Here is a 19,547-nt window from a genome sequence, read left to right as displayed (position 1 = left end):
CCAGGGTCTGTAGTCATTCCTCCTTTGTGGAGAGGAATGACTGTAGCAGTGCGCCATTCAGTAGGGACAAAGCCTGAGGTGAGGCTGTGATTAAAGAGGGCACACAGGTGAGGTGCCAGTTCACTCTGTAGTTCATGTAGAATACAGCCAAGGATATTGTCAGGTCCCATAGAAGCTGTATTCTTGGCCTTGGACAGTGCTGTTTTAACCTGTGCAACAATAATACTGGGTGGCTGGCAGTCTACTGGCATTGTGATTGGTTCTTGCGTGGGGGGTGAGAGGGGTAAAGTTGGCATTGAATCTGTCGGCCAGTATACTGGCAATATCTGTTGGCTCAGTATAGGAGGTACCATTGTGCAGTAACTCAGAGCAAATCTGGGTATTGCCATGGAGATTCTCCACATAACTATAGAAGGCCTTGTGGTTGTCTTTACTATCTGCTGCAATTCTGTTTTCATAGCTAGCTTTATAGGATTTGATGAGGGATCTCAACTTTTTGTTGAGGCTGATAAGGGAGTTTTTCCAGTCTTGAGACTTCACCTTATTCCACATCAGTTTCCTCCTTCTGTTGTAGAGTTTGTTTATGGCAGGGGACCACCAGATTGGCTTCCTTTTTTGGAGGAGAGCATCTTGGTTTATTGGGTATGGCGAGACCCATGCATTTGAGTACGTGTTCGTACAGTGTATTGGTGTATGATTTGGTGGTCATGCAACTATTCTCCATTTTCATGGGTGCCATGAAGTTAGCCACCTCTGTTTTTAGGAGCCCAAAGTTAGCTTTGGAGAAGTTTTTCATGGTGGTTACCTTTGGAGGGGTGGGGTGGGAGGAATGCGGATTTCCAAGGTGATTTGTTTGTGGTCGGATCTATCCAGGGAGGAGTTGACTACTGGTGTAGAGCAACAGTCACCCATGTTAGTAATGACCAGATCAAGGATGCTGCTACCTCTAGTGAGGGGTAAAAATGAGCTGGTCCAGCGCATTGGAATTAATGCATTCCAGGAAACGTTGGACAAGTGTATTGGTACATGAGTAGTTTTCCCATTTAATGAAGGGTATTTGAAGTCGCCCAGTATGAGAGTATTAGGTTGGACCCTAATATTCTCTAGGGTGCTTAGGAACATGCAGTGCAAGTCTTGGGACATGGTTGGGGACCTATAGCAGGCTACAACCTGAATTGCTGTCTTGCCCAATGTTAGCTGCACCTGAAGTATCTCTGATGTGTTATGTTGGGTTACCAGTCTGAAGGTGTGCACATCCTTTATGAATATGGAAACTCCACCTTCCACCCCTTTTCCCCTTTTTTTTTTAAAAACCCAAAAAAAAACCCCTTAAAAAAAAAAAATGTATGATAATCCCTATGTGGTATCTGCTTCCCACAAGAAATACAGTTATTCACTTTTTCTGACATCCGGTTAAATACTGAGGCAAGAAAAAACCAAAATGTTCCCCAACGGAGTTACTTAGCCAACTCTGTACTCGGTCTGAAACTCCGGTTTCGGAAAATCTCAGAACGCCAACCTGCACTCGCAAAATTGCTTCTGCATCGGACCATGCGGCAAAAAAGACTGAGGAAATGACGTCGGTCATGCGCATTAGTATCCTGACGTACTGACGTCAGTCTAAGGCGCCATGACCGACGTCAGCCTTATACTCTGGTATTCGGGCCGACTGGGACGCGGACTATACCCAATTGTCAGGACTGCAGCAAGGGAAGACGAAGAACATCATGTTCTCTTGTGCCGGTGAGAAACTGTAGCATCGAAAGCAGGTCATCACTCCCTCATTACACAGCACCCATATGCTTGTTCCTGGACTACAGTGCTTTTTGACAACTCATTCTACACCTTTAGGAAAATGGGTGAATGTAATTTTTAAAGTGTTTACACTATATGTTGAGGCTGGAGAGGTTCTGCAGTTACTTTCTTTCTCTGACTATGGTTTTGGTGGATGCCAGATTCTGAATACAGAGTCAGCACAGGTATACTCAGGTGATCTCAGAAGGTAACAACTCCTTCATTCAGCCAGGTTACTCACTCAGGTACAAGATATGTTGCCAGGAACTTCTGTACTCCAAATTATCTCAAAAGATCTGTATTCTCCTTACTGTTAGATCCTGCTATGAAGTTAAGTTTGCATATTCTCTAGAAACAAAACTGCTTTGGTAGAGAATTTTTAAGCTATGACAACACTCCTGAATGACTGTTTTAACATAATGTTGAAAAGTAACACCAACTTACATTGTAAATGATATACGAAAATATGTGTTCGTATCACATGCTTTGAACTGTTCAACCACTTTTTATCTCTGTGTTGCAAATAGGATGAATTTTGGTAGGTTTCTAATTAATTCCCTAATTACATGTATCACAGTAAATTAAGTGATTTTATTGCATTTTGCCTTTGCCTTTGCTTTGGCCTAGGATTTGGCAGATACAACATCTTGACTACCTACTTTTATAAGTTACAATAAATAAATTAATTAATTTGATAAAATAACATTACATTTTTATGCTGATTGTTTTTAACTCCTTTTTGACACAGTATGAATAAATGTTTATTGCTGAAATCATACTTAACAACCATCCTTGTTTCTGATTCCTTCTTAAATTTACTGTTTCATTAAGATTCTTTACCATGCAGCTTTCTTTTACCATTCATTATGTTTTACTTTGATTTTAATTAATTTAACATCTTTATATTCAGATGGAAACTCCCATTTTTTCACAGACAGATCCTCTAAGACACAGAGAAAGATTATACAATGAACTGCAATATAATAGCAGAACAAGACGTAGTATAAAGGGAACAATATGTAAGGATAATGGTGCAAAGAAAAGTATCAGATATAAATACTCAGCAACTGCTACACAGTAAAGCCAACATTTAAGTCACTTCACTTGCAGCATATGTGCATCTACTGCAATGCGTGTTTTCTGGAGTAAGCTTCAAGCTGAGATATGCAACCTGGTCCTCTACATTTATCATTATGTAGATAACTTTCATATGCAATAGTACCAGTCCATCTTCTTCTACCCATAGGGCAGTGTCCTTTGGTTATCATGATCAGTGGATCCTAGAAAGACACCTAGAAAGGTAGAATCTCTTAGGACAAGGTGAAGTGGAGTTCAGTATTAAATGTCTCATGAAGGTAGTGGGAGACATGCCTGGTACCCTAATATATAATATTTTAATTATTATTATTATTATTGTTATTGCCATTATACCAGGAGAAAGTTCATATAGGGATGATGTCCCTAATTGCTTCACAATTTGGACTTTTATCAGAGAACAGAACTACATCTGTTTGAGTTGGTGGTAGCTCAGGTGGATATGAAAGATCCCGTAGCACCTATCAAAAAAGTTGGACTAGTTCCAGATACTCTAGCCAAATGTCACCTAGTAGTATAAATACCACCTCCCATCTCCCCTGCAGGACTAACCCATTCAACAAAGGATAAATATATAAATAAATAAATAAATACACATTATAAAAGTAGCAACAGTGTAGAGTACGGTCTGATTGATGAGATAAAATAGTGCCCTATGGCGCAGAGATGAAAACTACCTGAAGGAACGGAATGGCAAACTAAGAATGCTGTACTCACAAGATCCTAAAAATAACACATGCATCATACATCCCGGCAATGCCTGATTTTTAGCAATATTCTTAAAGTTTTCTCAAAATTTTGCTCCACCCCTCCTAAAATTGGAATTTTAACATTACCTGCAATTAAAATTTTCCCGGTCTGGTACCTTTTCTATAATTATTTTCTGCTTTGTTCTAAACTCTGGAGGTAAAACACTGAAAGCTATAATATACACTGAAGTCCAGGGTAGTGTAAAGGGTGAAGTACAGCCAACATTCACGTGACATAGCTTTCAACCTCTTAGCATAAGAATCAGATACAAAGCCAGCAATAATGGCGGGGGCTGAAAATTGGGACAGATTTTAAATACTGCATTTATAAATTTAGAATAACACATTTGACATTAGCATGCATTTACTGAAGGATAAAAGTGTCCTACTTAAATGTCTGTCATTAGTTAATGACTGTAGTCCTTGGTGATTTGCGAGAAAAATAATTTACGAGGTACAGAACAAAAATATGAATAAAAAATCTGGGCATTTCGTGAAATTCCAGACTGTCTATTCCCCAGACAGCAGACATGGTGCAAATGATTCTGCGTCCACTCATTTAGGCAGTTTTGCACCCACTTCTCCAAGTTGTACCATATTAGTGCCTAGTTTTTATCTGAAATGCTGGAACTTACGTTGCCAAATCCCAAATGATAGAAAAAAAGACAGAAAATATAGGAGAGCAAACATAGAACATTACTCTTATTTAGAGTTGTTTTTTCCAGGTGGGCTTGCCCGACACTCCCCCTGAGCATATACATACCAACTGTAAAATTGCCATAACTCACCAAAAAGGTAATATTCTGAGACATGATATGCTCAAACGTATTATATGTAAATCAGGATACACTCCCCTTTAGTCTCCACATTGTGGGGTTCAACAATCTTGAGTCCCAACATTTTGTAGTTACCTTTATAACATTCCCAACAATTTCTTCATAGGTTCGTAGGTTCATAGGTGAGTACTAGGCTAATGGCCCTGGAGCCTTTACAAGCCTAGCCCATAGGATTACCCTGGCATCGTGTCATCTGATCTTAGTTCCCAATGCCTCTGTCGATTAGAGCCACTGGAGTGATCCCCGGGGTGAATTTTCTATTTCCCATCTACTCATCAAGATTTCTCTTGAAGAGGGCCAGTGAGGTGCTCTGTTTGACATGTATGGGAAGTCTATTTCACAGTATGGGCAGTCTCTGGGTTATGATCCTGTCCCTCCAGCACCTTCTGTTGATTGTGGTGATGAGGTTGAGGTCTCTGGAGTGTGTGATGCGGTGGGATTGGGATTTCCTAAGATGTAGCATTTCTAACACAGCTGGGTCAGACATGGCTTTGTAAGTCAAGCAGAGATCACCTCTAACTAGGCGATATGAGACAGAGAATAGTTGGAGTTTTTTGAGTCTGTCCATATAGGACAAGTGTTTAAGGTCTAGGATCCTCTTTGTGAGGTACTTTTGTGGCCTCTCCAGTTGTTGCAGGTGTCTAGGGAGGTACATGCCAAGTGGGCCATTGTACTCAATGATTGGCCTAATGAGGGAAGAGTAGAGGGAGACAATGACCTTTCTTCCTGGATTCAAAACCCTTAGCAAGGAGATGTGCCACATAGAAGGACTTTCTGACCACAATGGCAATGTGGTGGTCAAAAGAGAGGTTGCTGTCAACCTGTGTTCCCAGATGTCTTATAATGCCTTCTGTGTTCAGTGGACTACCATACATGTGGTAATTCATGGGAAATGGGTTTTTCCTAGAGGGGATGACAACACATTTTTTGGCATTGAACTTAAGACCATGGTTATGACACCAGTCGTTGGTTTCTTTGAGGCGTTTCTCTAGGATGTCAACATCACTTGGGGAGTTAATAATACCTCCCAACTTGCAATCGTCTGCGAATTTTGTCAGCCACAGTCATTTGTGTTGGCCTGGACATCAGAGAAGTAGATACCAAACAGGAGAGGACCCAGGACCGAACCCTGTGGGACTCCACTCATGACTGCTCAGCAGTGAGTCAGTTTGCAATCCACCTAGTGATATAGGGGTTGATGCCTAGCTTAGTGAGTTTTTCTATGATTCCTGAGTGGGGAATAGTATCAAAGGCCTTGGCCAGATCAAGGTAGGCTGTATGAATCACCTTGCCTTCATCCATAGCTTTGGAGACTGACTCAAAGAAGTTGACCAGGTTGAGCAGGCATGATTTACCTTTCACAAAACCAAACAGTGTGGGAGACAGAGTTTGGAGATTCCCTATATCCTTGTTTATTAGGACCATGATGATGCATTCCATAGCTTTCCATATCAGACTCGTCAGGCTAATGGGGCGATAGTTCCCAGGGTCTGTAGTCATTCCTCCTTTGTGGAGAGGAATGACTGTAGCAGTGCGCCATTCAGTAGGGACAAAGCCTGAGGTGAGGCTGTGATTAAAGAGGGCACACAGGTGAGGTGCCAGTTCACTCTGTAGTTCATGTAGAATACAGCCAAGGATATTGTCAGGTCCCATAGAAGCTGTATTCTTGGCCTTGGACAGTGCTGTTTTAACCTGTGCAACAATAATACTGGGTGGCTGGCAGTCTACTGGCATTGTGATTGGTTCTTGCGTGGGGGGTGAGAGGGGTAAAGTTGGCATTGAATCTGTCGGCCAGTATACTGGCAATATCTGTTGGCTCAGTATAGGAGGTACCATTGTGCAGTAACTCAGAGCAAATCTGGGTATTGCCATGGAGATTCTCCACATAACTATAGAAGGCCTTGTGGTTGTCTTTACTATCTGCTGCAATTCTGTTTTCATAGCTAGCTTTATAGGATTTGATGAGGGATCTCAACTTTTTGTTGAGGCTGATAAGGGAGTTTTTCCAGTCTTGAGACTTCACCTTATTCCACATCAGTTTCCTCCTTCTGTTGTAGAGTTTGTTTATGGCAGGGGACCACCAGATTGGCTTCCTTTTTTTGGAGGAGTGCATCTTGGTTTATTGGGTATGGCGAGACCCATGCATTTGAGTACGTGTTCGTACAGTGTATTGGTGTATGATTTGGTGGTCATGCAACTATTCTCCATTTTCATGGGTGCCGTGAAGTTAGCCACCTCTGTTTTTAGGAGCCCAAAGTTAGCTTTGGAGAAGTTTTTCATGGTGGTTACCTTTGGAGGGGTGGGGTGGGAGGAATGCGGATTTCCAAGGTGATTTGTTTGTGGTCGGATCTATCCAGGGAGGAGTTGACTACTGGTGTAGAGCAACAGTCACCCATGTTAGTAATGACCAGGTCAAGGATGCTGCTACCTCTAGTGAGGGGTAAAAATGAGCTGGTCCAGCGCATTGGAATTAATGCATTCCAGGAAACGTTGGACAAGTGTATTGGTACATGAGTAGTTTTCCCATTTAATGAAGGGGTATTTGAAGTCGCCCAGTATGAGAGTATTAGGTTGGACCCTAATATTCTCTAGGGTGCTTAGGAACATGCAGTGCAAGTCTTGGGACATGGTTGGGGACCTATAGCAGGCTACAACCTGAATTGCTGTCTTGCCCAATGTTAGCTGCACCTGAAGTATCTCTGATGTGTTATGTTGGGTTACCAGTCTGAAGGTGTGCACATCCTTTATGAATATGGAAACTCCACCACCTTTGGAGCTTCGGTCCATGTTCTGGGGCTGAAAGGTGTGGAATGACTTATAGCCTGGTAGTGCAGGGGTGCTTTCTGTTGCCTTGAACCAGTTCTCTGTTACAGCACAAATTTTGATGTTCTCCATTTTAAGGAGTGCTTCAAGTGAGTGCATTTTGAGATTTTGACTTCTAGCGTTGAGCAGCATGACCCTCACATTGCATTTGTTTGTAGCTGTTATGGTGGTAATTTAGTCTTTGGAACACCACCTAAAAAAGACACTATAGGGGTTAAAAGAGCCTTGGCCAGTATCCGGAAGCCCAGGGTTGACAGATGCAGGCCGTCTCTGGCAAAGCATCAAGGTCTGTCAATCATTTCATCCCAGGCAGACAGATACTGGATCCCCTTAGAATGACACCAGAAACATAGCCAATTGTTGAAGTCAATCATTTTCTGCTTGTACTGTGGTATAATTCTGAGTGATTGTAGGAGGCTGCTCAAGGCTAGGGTCATATCCGCCTGGGCTACATAATCTGAGAGCTCCTCTATGTCTCTTTTCATATAGTCCAGGGAGGTATATCTCATGTCATTCACACCCACATGTACAATGACAGAGTCATATTTGTACCTGTTGTTGAAGGACCTGAGTGCGTGCGTTATTTGATGGATCCTGGCACCTGACAGGCAGCTGATTGTTAATATCTCCTTATTCAACCTCGTGAGTGGGACATTAGTGTGCCTCACTATCAAGTCACATATGACTAGTGTGTTGGGCATGCTATTTTGCCCTAGGAGCTTTGGTTTAGTGGCACACTGTTTAGGAGATTTATGTGTCTCGTGATTAGTGTTGTGTTGTGGTGGTCGAGTGTGCTTCTGCCTTGGAGGTCTCTGCTGTTTGGGTAGATTTTTATTGAGAGCCTCCACAAAGGTGGGTATGTGGTTTGTGTTTTTATGTGAAGGCAGTGCTAGTGTGTGTTCTGGAGGGCTATGTGTTCCATGTGGTGTGGTGCAAGTGTTGACTATCTCCTCTTGACCAGCTATTCCAGTCTTTGCTGGAGAGTGCGTGGCTTCCAATTTGGATATATAAGTGCATCTCTCACAAGTCTGAGTGTTGGGAGGAAAGAGGAGAGGGTTGTCAGTGTACATGAGGCAGTTGCTACATTGCCTGAGGATGACCAACTTCACCAGGTTAATAGGAGAAAGCACAGGGAACTGACCTTTAGACATGCCTGGAGGGGTGGGAATTAATAATAAGTACTGGAGCTGTTTCCTTGTAGAATGTTTAGTGCTGGTAGCACTTTTGTGTGCTACAATACTTATTTTGTGTGACTTTTTGCTCAAAGGCATTGCTGAAACCCCTAAATGTTTATTTCAACCTTTTGGATAAACCATTCATATAATTAGCTCAAGCCGGGATGGCAAGGTCCCTGCTCTATGGAGCTGTGTGTCATTGTTCATGTGTAAAATCATTAGCATTCATAAACTTCAGCAATCTTTTCTGAAGAAATTTTTCATGACTTTCTCCTGGGATGAAAATTTAGTGTAGAGTATTAAGGCTATATTTTCCTAGTGAACTTCATTCTGTAGACGGGTTTGATTCCCCCACTTTCCATTTGACTATGATGTAGTTAAGAACATGTCACATAACTAAACAGGGCTTCTGGGATATTTCTGGAAAAAAGTTTTGGCTAGTTACTTTATCTGGTTTTAAAAGAATAAATCAAAAATAATAGTATATGTATCCAGAATGTCAACCTGTACAGAAAAATTGGTGTATTTTACTAAATATACTTTAGAGTTCTCTATGATTAGGTCCTACGTCACAATGAGCCACAGTGTAGATGAATGATGATTGCATTAATTAAGTCAGGATTTTTGGTAGATGTGAATCACTATGCTAACATTTCAAACGTGTGTTCTAGATGACAGAATGCAGCAACACAAAAATGCAACATAAAAGACATATAATAATAATATTTTTCTCTAGTGACACAGAGGTGTATCAACCATCCTATAATGTGAAGAATGCTTGGTTCACATGAGAAATTTGAACTCAGGTGAGATAACGCATAGGGAGCATTGTTTACAAAGAGAAAATTAGCATAAAAAGAGAAAAATCATGACACACAAACTCTCCAAGAGGGCACATACCATTCAGTGTTTAGAGTATCACAAAAGAAAAACAAAGAAACACTCTACTCAGTTTCATACAGTCTTCTCAGAAGTGACATCTGTCTGGCATACAAGGCAATCTCAGACCCCACCTTGATGGGACTGCTGCATATCCGCAAGTCAAGCTCCACTCGAGTAACCTACATGCATGGAATCAACCTGGTCTGTGACATTAATAGGACTTGTTGGCAGGACAGGTTTGTGTCTCAGTGACTCCCCCATCTGTGGAATAGACTCCCTCTCCACATCAAGCAGAGTACATCTTTACCCCTTTTTAACCATGACCTGGATAACTGGATGGGAAATAGAAAATATATCACTGGGATTTCACCTGTGTCCCTGGTGGACAGGGGCATGAGATGCTGATTTGCCTAAACATGGGCTAAACTCTTGGCTAGGCTTATAAGGGCCTCAGGATCAATAGCCTTGTAACTTCCTATGATCTTATGATCCTATATGCCAGCAGATGTAGTTGTTACTGCTCACCTGGTCAGCTTAGTGTGGACTGACTCTTAAAAACAGTTCTATTCTCTAGTTCATTATTGGTGTAGAATCATCTTGTGTCACCATATTGCTGCAGATACACATGCGCATGTGCGCACACATACACACACACACACACACACACACACACACACACACAGATACATACATATTTTTAATATATAATTAGCATTATACTATAACTTTATGAACAAACAAATTAGTGATGGAGCACTTCAGAAATAAAATACATACCTCTCAATTGTACAGATTTTTACAGAATGTCCGGATTTCTACCTCATATTTTTGGTCCATTTTTACTAAAATTGTGGTTTTCTGGTAAATCACTGGTAAATTGTTAAAGATCAAAGCAAGAAAATAATGACAGACGTTTGAGTTTCAGACTTCATACCCTTAAGAAAAATTATGCTAATGTAAAATCTATTATACATAACAATTTTTTACTTTAACATATTATATTGTCATTATAGCATGATTTTGTGTTAAGAACTATATTTTTAGGAATTTTAAGATTAGGGAGGATTGTTTTTCTCTTTTTTGATAATGGTTTTATACTAGATGTATTTTAAACAATGTTTTAATTGAGGTATGATTCCTATTAGTGTTTTCTAAATGAGAACGGGGTTAATGGGATTTAGAATTATTCAGCATCTGAAGAAGTCTTTTTAGATGAAAATGCTTATGTTTGTGTGGCGTTTATGTACCCTTGGTTTTTTTGCCATAGTTAAGCTTCCTATTTAGTAATAAAGTAGTCTTTATTAGAGCCATTTTTTTTTGTTTTGCTTAAAATCTATTATTCTATCAACTTTCTCGGTTTGTAAGACCAATATTTAAAAATTGTCCATATCTGTGGGCCTTTGTCCAGACTCTTTTGCTGTTAGAGATTGAGAGGTATAGCCATGCATCTGTGTCTCTCTTTTGCGACAGCAGCATGCATTCTGAGTTTCACTTTCAAGCTGATGAAGTTAGAGTCAAGTTGTCAGAAACTGATTATCCGAGTGTGATGAAAGAGAAGGGAATCACAGCCACAGAACTAATAGAGGACAGAGGTTTGTCCTGGTCGTTCTGTTGTGAGATCTGGTGGTGTATTCACTTCTGTTGATTGCTCTCATTCATGGGGCAACAGAGAGTGAACATCTCAGGGAATTTTGCCTCAGCTGGAAGAGGTACATGAGGTAAGCAGAGGGTTAGATTTTTATTGGAAATAGGGAAAACAGAGACAAAAAGAAAGAAACAAAAAACAAATACTGCCTTCTATTCTTCATATCTTAGTTTATGTCAAGCATAATTCACTAGGGCTAAGTCTTAAACATGAAAGCGTTTATTTTATCCTCAGAATTGTTACCTGCCTTTAAACATTTCTCCTTCTTAATGTTTTGCATTAAGACACTTTCTATACATTACTGTTCTTGACTCAGAATCCATGATGTTGACACACTAATGAACTGTAACACACTGAAATTTGAGCCTGTCTCTAGTGTTACTGTTTTGACTTAGTAATATTAAACATATTTGTGACTTTATATTTGTTTAGGCACAGACAACAGAAAGACCTTTTTACTTGGGAAACCTAAACAAATTTATGCTTAATAATAATGATTTATACAGGTCATTTTTTTCTCTCCAGAATGTTAAAATGCAACCTGCAGAGATTTTGTGTTATAAAGTCACAACACCAGTCTTTCAAAAAAAAAAAAAAAAAAAAACAGTAAATAAATAAATGGATGTTGCTTTTCTCTGGTAATAGACTGTAGTTTCCTGAACCTATACTGCTATGTTTATCAACTCCCTTTTTTAATTTTTAAAGATGCTGTCATTTGCTACCATTTTTGCAGCATCCATAAAAGAAGTAAAATGTCAAGAGCTAAAAATTTAACAAATGTATGTTTGTTCTTCAAAACATTAAACTAATATCTTACTACAAATACGTAGACCTTTACAACTTAACCACATAACAGTTCTTACAGAACATCTATTTTAATTATGCGATATTAATGATTTTGTATTTGTGATAAATAAATTATGTTTACCTTGAAAATCAGATTAACTGCATAAGCTTTTTTCCTACTGTGGTCTGTGATCAAGAGATATGTCACACATGGCATGTTGGGCATTGTGCCAGATGCTCAAAGCTGGGGAAGACTTAATCAGAGCTCACAGTGCTGGAAGTGGGGAGTTCCCTGTAAAGCTGCACGTCTGTGTTCCAAAATTCTTTGTGTAACAATGACAAGGGCATGTTTTAAATATTTATGAAACCTCTTGTTGTGTGATACAAGGAAGTTTATCACGCTGTACTTCTGTCTCAAATGAAAAATGCTCATTTAAAAGTGTCTAATTTGTTGTTATAGATTTATAAAATCACCAAGGGATGAAGCATTAATCCCGGTGTGGTTAGGCAACAGGAGAAAACTGTATCTAAAAGTACATTTTTATAGTTTCCTGGAATAGTGTCTGTTAATAAACAGTGACAAAGCAATTGTGAATCAGACTGCAGAGAAATTATGCTCTGCTATAGAGGATATTTATATTTAGGGACGTGCTTAGGACTTGGGGAGGCCATGATGGGTCAGCGAAACGGCATTACAGCAAATGCAATTTTGCCAACACATATAGACCAAAATCTTAAAAGAGTGAAACCCCAGTTCACCAATTTTTTCCCACGGAAAAAAATCGGTGAACCAACAAAACACAACATACCACTTAAAACATTAAAAATTGGTGGGCTTTGCCCCCCACACCCCCCAATATGGAGAGGTTGTGCCCCCCACACTTCCCCTAACTATATATACCAACTCCAAGATTCCACTACAGTCAGGTAATGGGCAATGTCATGGCTCAGGCCAAGTGATTTCTTTCCCTGGGAAAGAAATCGCTGACCTTAGCTTTCGCTCTTTTCCGATTCTGGTCTATAGGTGTCAGCGAAACGGCATTTGCTGTAATGCCGTTTCACTGACATGATATAGATCAGGCCATGACAGCTGGTTCTTAAACCTTGAAGAGGCAATACGATTTCTGTCATAAAGAAAAATCCTTTTGTGTATTGCAGCCACATTTAAAGAGGAAGATGCAGAACTGAGAGACCTTTAAATTAAAAACTAACTTCAGTTCCAGACACAACACTGGCATAAAGCAAAAAAATATATATATTGACTATATTACTCAAGTGACTCAAGTTTGATTACCATTCCAGGAACTAACAGGAGACAGATGGGAGGAACAGGAATGATTTGCTAAGGTCTGTTCACCTTTCCATTGTAGAGAGTTGGAGGATTTGTTGGGGAATGCCTTGTTCCTGAGCTTCGGTGGTGATGTTAGGGCTGTGATAATAAGCAGAGTGGCAGCAGATGGGTGGGCACAGAGGCTATGCCACCAGAAGGGTGGGGGACCTCCTTCATAGCACAACTACATGTTGACTTGGTTGAGGTCACAAGCATGACAGTAGATAGCTAAGGCAACAAAAGTTTACATTAGATAAATGTAAGAAAGACAGCCTGAGAGGATTCCTCACATGATCTCACTAACAGCTAACTTTCTCCCTTTAGAGACTGATAAGAATTTACTTCTGCTTTTTATGACTAAACAGTCTGTAGCAAATTAATAGCACACTGCATGTAACCCAGGTGTATGGTTTCTTGCCCTACTCTAACAGTTATTGTTTATTGCTCACTGTACTATCACAATTCTTACTTTTCAACATCAAAATCTGTATCAGAGATGCACTGCTGACCACTTAAATCTCACTGGAACGCATTTTCTTACTGCATTTAAAGCACTTGCAGTACATAGATTATGCTAATTATACTCTTAAAGAAGCAAAAGAGATAAGCAGGTTATGAACTTCTCTACCATGAGACTTGATCTTTATAGCTTTCAAGGATGTATAACTGTTGTTTTACACCTTTTAAAGCTGCTAAAGTCAGGACATCCATGCAGCACACAAAGCAGCCTGCAGCTAACAGCAACAGTAACAATTTCACAGCCAAACAATCTGTAATATATGGCTTACAATTGAAATGTCAGCTCCGCTAATGCCCTGTGCCGACATGTCGAAAAAAATGCAGGAGAATAACGAATGTCAAACATCAGTCTTCTCCTTTAAGCTTGTGTTTTGCATGGGAGCAAGCACCCTAGCCACAGTTTATATATACCCCTGCAATATCACCATACATCAGACAAAAGGGAATGTTCTGAGAAGTGACAATCTCAGAGTTATGTAAGTCAATTTTTAGCCATTCATTCTCAGTATTATAGGACTTGCTAAAGCAGTCCTGGTATTTCAAACAGTTACCATAAATAATATGCTTGAATGAGATTAAAAGGCAGTTTGTAAACACAGTAGGTTGAAACTCATAAATATGTGTTTAAGTCTACACTGAAATAGCTGCACATTCACTAGTACATTACCTGTTTGAAACATCAAAATCCTGTAGGCAAATGATTTATTTTGCAATCCTCCACATATCTTTCATAAGTAAACATATGCAAATACCCTGCGTTAATTAATAAATTACTTCAGTCTTGCATAACACATTATTTACTTGCATTTCTACAGTTATCTCAAATAATTAAGTATAATTAAGTGCTGTCATTTATCCCTAATCCTTTATTTCTAATCGAACCTTGCTCAGAACCTACCTTCTAATCTAAAGCCATGATTACATATAAGAATGACAACAGAAGTTCCTAAGTGGATGTTCATATTGTTAGGAAATGTGGCAAGTATCACCTCATTAAGCAGCATGCAAGTATAATAATGTTGAGAAAATATACTCATTTGTGGTAAGGCACTGTGAAGCTCTGTGTGTCATCATATATGAAACAAGCACCATATATGCTGCCAGATCCTACAGCTTCCTGAGTCCAGAAAAAATACACTTCTCAATAATGTGACTGTACCAACTGCAGACAGAAACTGGGCATACAAATGGAGGCTTAAGTACTCCAAATAGATATTCTCTCTTAGTTAGAAAGAGTTATTCACTAAAATTTGAAAATCTGTATTTTGCCACCACTACTATGAAATAAATTCCAGACTACTGAATGCTATTCAGAGACTTGAAGAATGTTACTGTTGAAGCATCACACTTCCTCACCTCTGGGGCTGGTGGTAGTTTCCATAAAAATACCAATATCGGCTAGGGACATAAATCAACTTAAAAAAAGCACACACTTTTTAATGCCATGATTGCACTTACATTTATTCATTTAAAATCGTAATCCACATTCCACCAGGAGTAGGTATGATTATTTTTTTAATATAATGTAGCTAAAAAACAGCTTTAGTAAACATTCCAAAAATACTGAGCTATACACAATTTATATACACCAGTTCCAAGACACTTTTGCACTACTCGGGAGATTCGTCCTGCTAGCTGTTCTCTTAGTTCTTCACTGGTGGTTTCTTGAGGAAAAGAGGAATGAAATACCCAAGCAATTTTCCTGTAAAAGCTACTTTGTGTCAACTGCACATAAAGCACATGAAGTAGCTGCTGAGCAAATAAACTTAAGGACATGGCAACCTGCCCAAATGCATGGATCCATTAATAATCATTGCATAGCACACAAACACATGAAGAAAGAGGTCAAGAAAAATTACAGTCCATCTTGTCAGCCTAACTGTGTAGTAAACGTTGATCAGCCATTATACCTGTTTATGCACTACCTATCCCAAGCCCCTTGTAAGTACGTTCCTTCTCATGTTTGTAAGTATAACTTCTCAGTCTATGACCCATTCAGGAAGATGTTTTGACCTATGCAATTCTCTCTCTTAAATTATGTTTTCTTTTTTTTTTTCTTTGTTATGACTACCTCTATTTTCCTGCTGTTTCTGTCACCTTGTGGTTGTTCCTAACCAGTTTTGCCCTATTCCTTATGCTGTCTACCACTTTATATGTCCACATCCAAGCAAAAGATTGCATACTTTTTCATAATGAAAAGAGTCAATCATTTTAACGTTCTGCGATTGCTACTGTCTTGTTAAGCTCTTTCCAACTTGGTGACTCTCTTACGTATCTACAAAGTAGCCTGTTATCCTTAATCAATTTTGGCCTTCATAAATGGACAAAATAATCTGTGTAAAGTCTTACAAGAGATCTACAAATAAACATAAGTACATCACAATCCTGAGTACCATTCCTATACCTCTGCACCCTACTTTATGATTTTGACCACTACACATTACCACCCAGCCTCCGCCATGCAGGCTTCCCATTGATCCATTTGTTCCTCTTAGGGTCAGTGCTCTTTGGCCCATTACTTCTGTAGAAAGTCAAGCATGTAGAAAGTGATCCATCACTCTCAGTAGGGCTGGGGATGTTCTGTTCAGCTCCCTACTGCCCACACATGCACTTTGCCATTCTTGTGGGGGTCACTGAGTAATGGGCCTAACACAGGACTGTTACATTCTTCTGCAAGTGATATGAACTAGCAGGTGGCCTGTATTTCCCCGTTATCACTCCCTCCAAGTTTCCAGTCTCCATTTAAAAACTGATATGGCGTACATGCTTCTGAATACATTTCCTATCCCTCATTACTAAGAACAGAGAATAGACATAGACATAGCCCTCCAATTCCTGATCAATTCCTCCAGCCCAGGATAGGGAGATGATATATCTACAGTTGGCTGAGGAACCTGAAGTACGATATACCAAGGGACAAAATGACAATCTCTGCTCTCTACAGAAAATCATTACTTGTCTGATTTCTAAGTGTGCACCGGGAGTGATTCCCATCTTTTTAAGGAGTCTTTTCCCTTTCTTGTGTTGTTACCACCATCTAGTTTGTAGTGTGTGGGAGGTAAGGTGCACGGGACATCAAAACCCTGATAAACACTTACATTTTATTTTTTTGCCCTTCTGTGTCATGTTAGAATTTCTAATTCTTGTGTTTTTTGTCATTAAACATCTAATATTACAACCTCATTAGTCAGTATTTTATCTTTTCTTATCAAAATACTGATTTGTTCAAGCAGATTTGAGAGGCTGAGCTCTGAAAATCAGCACCTACATTTTTTGACCACTTACCAGCAACTTGTTCAAATTATGAGACACGGGTTGTTTTTTTTTTTTCGGCTTTTCCCGGCTAGGGGTTACCTGAGCAGAACTCCGGTCCACTAATGACTGGCAGTAGATTTTTTTTTTATGGGTGCCGAAGTGTCAGCTCGATGCCCAACCTTCAACGAAGGCACGCCCATTCTATGCATGTCTTTCGAACGCCACTCGACTGCGGGGAGGACATGCAAACTCTACACAGAAGGCACTCCAGCCGAGAATCGAATGGGAGAACCTCTTGCTGTGAGGCAACAACGCTACCTCTGCACCATCGCGGCTTTCAAATTATGAGACACAGGTAATGTACATAATTGACATAACATAGCCAGGATTACTTAATGGTCATAACATAATGAGGACACAAGAGTTACACCTACTTCTGCTTATGCAGCCCATCATTCTGAAACAACTGCTGCTAGCAGCTTCTCCACTGTTAAAACAACAGGACAATGCACTGATGCTTGGGGACTGAAACATCAACCTGCTAAGCTAAGCAGAACCAATACTAATGGTGTCTTAATGACCTAACCATTCAACTCAAGTAATTTTGGTGCTACCTAGACCTACTGTTACAAGAAAATACTCACTCCTGGACAGAATGACCCTTAGCATGCCCCAAAACATGAAAGACATATAGATTATGGTAAGACATAAAAGTGATTATTCACCAGCTTCCTTAAACTGGACAGCCAGTAGTGCGAAACCTTCATGTGTCACTCATATTAAACGGCTTAGTGGTACCCCACTGCCATGTTATCTGTGCTGAACTTCAAGCTTACAAGGGTAATACACAAAAGAAAACTTCTGTTTCCTAGTAACAAAGAGATGTCAGCAGGCATGTAATACCAGAGGTCACCTGAGATTTGCCAGCTCTTAACATACCATGGCACAGTATGGTCCACATGGACAAAATTGTCTAATACTATGTCAGAGAAAGCTATTTCATCCTCAGGGGGAAAAAGTTTAAAAAGACCATGCAATAAAAATACAGTTTAGATCTTAGGAAGAGAGTAGCTACAGCTCATGTTTGCTCCTAGACTTCTGGATCAAAATTAACTGAGATGATGAAGAAGTAAACCATCAAATATTTCATTTATACAGTTATGTTCACGTACCTTAAAGACCAGGCTGAGTGTTTCAGTGGACAGTATACTGTAACCCTTCTTCTCTTCTACAGCATAAAACTTTGGATCAGCCTTACAACCATATACCAAGCAAGTCATAGCTGTCCTTCTTTAAGGTCCAAATCATATCCTTCAACTTCAACTAAGTCCACTTTCTGATAATGGTCCGGGCACGGATGGCCTACATTCATGGTTGCTTAAGTCATGTAATCCCTCTGATATATATATATATATATATATATATATATATATATATATATATATATGTGTGTGTGTGTGTGTGTGTGTATCTATTGGCGCACAGTGGTGCAGTGGATAGCATTGTTGCCTCACAACAACAGGTTCTCTAGTTCAATTATTGGCTGTGGTATCCTCTGTGCAGAGTCTGCCTGCCCTGCCTGTGTTCACATGAGTTTCCTCTGGTTGCTCTGGTTTCTTTCTACATTCCCAAGACATGCTGCAGGTGGATTTAGCATTCTAAATTGGCCCTAGCAATAAGTGTGTGCGCCTTGTGAGATAGGTTGGGCTGGCAATTCGACATGGTAAAATTCTACTACCACTTGTTCTGTAGACCAATGTTCTGCTGTGGTGACCCCTAATGGGAGCAGCCAAAAGAAGAATAAGAAGGAGCAGATATTTCATGAGATGTGACAGCCTCGGGGTTGGTACAATGAAGAAATGGAGTGTGGGGGTATAGGATCACATGCTCTTCTGCTAACAGAGCTATATGAATGAACAGCAACTCAATAGAAGAGTTATTTATTTTTTAGGTATCCTCCTAAAAGCCCACATGTGACATGTAATGGAACCACATAAGGTGCTGGCATGCAGTCTCCATTCACAAGTTTCCATGAGCACATGCCTTTGGAGCTAACTCCCAGCCACTGCCAGCAGTCATCACAACCCCCTTGCCCTGAGTAAGGTAAGCATTTATTTTCTTTGGCCGTCATTTCCTCCTCCCTTGTCCAGCATGTTGGCACCTGAGCTGTTAAGTAGAATCAGGTTACCAGTGGTACCAATGGGAACCCTACCTCTGTATCAATCATCCAGCTGAAAGTGAAGCAGAAGAGGTTTTAGTCTTTCACAGGCATGGAATAGGCTCATGATATAACTGTGAGTTAAGTTTACATGTTCCTAGTCTTTGATTACTGGTGGACTCACTTACTAACTGTGTCACTTACGTTTGCTAGTGCAATCATTCAGTAAGTTAATGTGTTGTGATGCATTGTAGTTGCAAGATTTCAACCTCCAATCACACTTGGCAATCTGAAAATCAACATATGAGGCTTGGTGGTAATTTTTTTCAGTAAGATATAACTTGACAAAGAATGGTGTGAAAAACAAAATTACAACGGAGAAGTTTCCTAGGCACATGAAGTTGCGGTTGAAACAAGGCAGATGACAAGTGCTTTACTTCTTCACTACCCTGATATGTGTCAATATGCATGAAAACTACAGATCAGTCACCAAACCCAGA

General features: G+C 39.9%; 1 protein-coding gene across 8 annotated transcripts in view; it reads right to left on the bottom strand.

Moving 5' to 3' along the window:
• Positions 1–19,547, bottom strand: part of SOX5 (SRY-box transcription factor 5) — a 1,045,264-nt gene that overhangs the window by 669,558 nt on the left and 356,159 nt on the right. The window lies entirely within an intron of this gene.

This window comes from Protopterus annectens, chromosome 11.part0 (assembly GCF_019279795.1).
Source record: "Protopterus annectens isolate FY-2018-M chromosome 11.part0, PAN1.0, whole genome shotgun sequence".
NCBI lineage: Eukaryota > Metazoa > Chordata > Ceratodontiformes > Protopteridae > Protopterus > Protopterus annectens.
Note: the sequence above shows the minus strand (reverse complement) of the source record. Positions and strands in the feature narration are given on the sequence as shown.